The sequence below is a fragment of the Chiloscyllium plagiosum genome, unplaced genomic scaffold (assembly GCF_037043375.1).
Source record: "Chiloscyllium plagiosum isolate Xiang-an unplaced genomic scaffold, Cpla_swu_hap1 HiC_scaffold_51, whole genome shotgun sequence".
NCBI lineage: Eukaryota > Metazoa > Chordata > Chondrichthyes > Orectolobiformes > Hemiscylliidae > Chiloscyllium > Chiloscyllium plagiosum.
This window is the reverse complement of record NW_028270189.1, coordinates 23,062,428-23,065,881: the sequence shown is the minus strand read 5'-3', so window position 1 is coordinate 23,065,881 and position 3,454 is coordinate 23,062,428. Positions and strand designations below refer to the sequence as shown.

At 42.4% G+C, this 3,454-nt stretch overlaps 1 non-coding gene across 1 annotated transcript; it reads right to left on the bottom strand.

Moving 5' to 3' along the window:
* Positions 1-329: 329 nt before the first annotated feature.
* trnag-ucc (transfer RNA glycine (anticodon UCC)) lies at positions 330-401 on the bottom strand. Its single transcript has one exon. It is a non-coding gene; the product is annotated as a tRNA-Gly (tRNA).
* Between the last annotated feature and the right edge of the window lie 3,053 nt (positions 402-3,454).

The following is a 3,454-nucleotide window of genomic DNA, read 5'->3' as shown; positions in this document are numbered from 1 at the left end:
CATTTAAACCTCCTTCCTGTCCACGATAGAGGCTGTTGAATCTGTTCCGAATTTCCAGCGGCTTCTGTAATTATTTAAGGTTTCTGACGATAGCAATCTCTCACTTTTCCAACAAAACAAAACGAACCTTATGTTGCGAACAATATTCAAATAAGCAATGGGTAGCAGAGAGGAAAGCTTTCGAGCAACGCTGCCCGGATTGTCACGGCAATTAACAGGAACCATCGCCATGAAAACCCTAAAGCAACCTGACAAATCTATTTCGCCACAGAATGCAACGTTGGTGCTCAAGACTTTTCCTTACAAAACCACAGGAAAAGCCACAACACTGCGATGGCCGGGAATCGAACCCAGGTCAACTGCTTGGAAGGCAGCTATGCTCACCACTACACCACCACCGCGCTAGCAGATAAGCTGTCCCTTTTCCCAAACGGACATAACAAGGCCGTAATCGTCACCAACTGAACTGGGGATGAAAGCAAAACAAGCAATTGTTTGTAAAACGTCAACAGGTCTGAAAACACCAGAATCAGAAGACTTCAGCCCTTAAGAACAATCACTGGATCCAAAAGGTTCACTCCCCACAAATGCTGCCGAACCTGCTGAGTTTCCCAGCAATTTTTGAGCTGTCTCTCAGATCTGCAACATCTGCAGTTCTTTGTCAGATAGAAAACAAACGTTGACTCATTGAAGGGGATATTTGATCAGGTGATTGTCCTCTTCATCCACAGATATAGATGGGATGGAGTATAGGATCATAAAATTCTTACAGTGTAGAAACAGGCTATTCGGCTCATCATGCATCCCACCAAGTCTCACCCTCGACGCTATTCCTGTAACCCCGCATTTCTCATGGCTAACCATATAACCAACACTCACCTGGACACTATTGACTATTGAGCGTTGCAAATCCACCCTAACCTGCGCATCTTTGGACTGTGCGAGGAAACTGGAGCACCCGGAGGAAACTCACGCAGACACGGGGAGAATGTGCAAACTCCACGCACACAGTCTTCAATCAGACAGGGATCTGGGTAATTGGAGAGGTTTCAACAGGGAGTGCAGACTGGTGTGTGAATGATGGGCCGAAAGCCTGATCTCAGTGCTGTAAAGGCTCTACAGTAACATGATTCCCTACATCCAGCATTCAACACAGTTTGCATTTTGTTTTAATCCGTCCTGTTATTGACATTATTCTGAGTGAAATGTATAGAGAGAGGTTGTTTGCGCATTCACACAGATCTGTGTTTTGATGGGTCAGGAGCAACATACAAAACAACAACTGGCGGAGGGAGAATTGAATTCCCCTTCCGAATCTGCCGAGGACATGCAGGACCAGGATCTTCTCTATCACAACTCACTCACCACCCAACGCCTTGAGGAAAAACGCCTGATCTTCCGCCTCTGGAACCTCCAGATATCGTGTGTGTGTGTGTGTGTGTGTGTTTTGTGCCTGTCGCTGTGTGTGTGTAATAGCCGGAAATACGTACAGAGACTCAGACACAATCACATATGCAGAGAGATGTGCAAAGACCCATACAGACAGAAGCACATATATCGACTTAAAGAGACACACGTGCACATACAGTCACACAGACATACACACACAAGCGCACAGATGTTGATGGAGACAGCAAAAGTGATACTATTAGAATTTCTTTCCTAAAACTAAATGAGAAATTAATAGATTTTTGGATTGTTTGACTTTACAGGAAATTTGTCCATAATTTTGACGGGACAGCTGCGCCTTTAACATGTTTTTGAACGAAATAAGAGAAAGGTGGTTTAGTTAGTAGAGTGCGAGCTTAATGTTGAACGGATGAAAGCAATTTGAATTGATGAACCTATTTTACCATCCCTGCGTTTTCCAGTCTTTTCAAAATGGCCGCTGATGCTTCTGAATTGGGTTTAAGTGCTTTCTTGTTCCAGGATGATAAAATAGGAATTAAGAACCTGGAGGATATTTCTATTAGAATCAATACCGATCATTGGAAAAGTCCTCTTCCATAGGAAAGGGGACTTTGGGATTGCTGTTAGATTTTCAGCACTTCGAAGACCACCCAACAAAAAACAATGAAATACAAAATTAAACAGATTGTAATCCACTGTCCTTCTTTAAAAGTTTCAAATGAACAATGCAACATATTTTGATGGTGTCGTTTGTTGTAACCATTTTATTATACACATCACCAGAAAACCGAATGTGAATTCAGATATATTGTCCTAAAATACAAATGGTGAAATACGTAAAAGCTTTAAGAAATGCGAAGGTTGCATAACATTGCAAGAAGGGAGAAATAATAAATAGACTGTACTTTTTATAAAAAATGTGCATCATGTATTTTGCAAGGAAATGCGTTTTTGAAATGGCATTTTAGTTTTCTCAGGGCGAATACATATAAAAACATAGTTTAAAAAAAGAATTGAGTGTAATTGCGGACTAAAATGTGAAAAGAGCGACCTTACAAACAGATCGAAAGTGGAGGATAGCTGCAAGATTTGACAGCAATTTACCTGATAGTGACCCAATAATTGAAGTGTGATTGGAGATGAACGGAGTTATACACAGATGCAGCCTTTGTTTGTGACAAGGAGCTCATTGATTATTGGCCACTAGTTCACCACTGACAAAGGCTGTCAGCTACCAGCAACGATGTGATTGGTTCTCAGGCAACTAAACAGCTTGGGACTCTGAACAAGATACAGGGAAGTCTTCAACTGCTCAGGAGCTCTCTTTGTTCGCGGCAGTGATAGGTGCTTTAATCCTGAAGAAACCTGGTTTATTTTTGTTTTAGCTGTTCCTATGAGCTCTGCCTTTTAATGAGTGTGTTAGAGACTGTTTGTAAGTATTAACCAGTCCTTCTGCATGGTGTAACTCAATGACAGCCTCCAAGATGCACTGTACAAATTTACCAAGGCTCTAAAACATGACAACGAAGAAATGGAAGGGCAGGGGAAGCAGATGAATTGGAGGGTTATGACTTGGAGCCAGTGATCAAACCTGGTTAAATGAAGAGTAGATGAAGAGAAATGAAGAGTAGAGTACATAACGTCAGGAAGTATGGGATACAGTGGGATTTGGCGATCTGGATTCAGAATTGGCTGGCTGACAGAGGCAGAATGTGCTTGTAGATGGAAAATATTCTGCCTGGAGGAAAGTGTTGATTGGAGTCCCGCAGGTCTCTGTTCTTGGACCTCTGCTCTTTGTAGTTCTTATAAATGACTTGGATGAGGAGGTTGAAGAGTGGGTTAGTAAGTTTGCAGATGGCACTAAGGTTGCAGGTATTGTCGACGGTATAAACGGCTACTTCAGGCTGCAGCGCGACATAGATAGGATGCAGATCTGGGCATGGCAGATGGAGGTCAACCTGGATAAACGCGAAGTGATGCATTTTGGAAGGAGGAACACGAATGTTGAATATAAGATTAAAGACAGGATCCTTGGCAGTGTGGA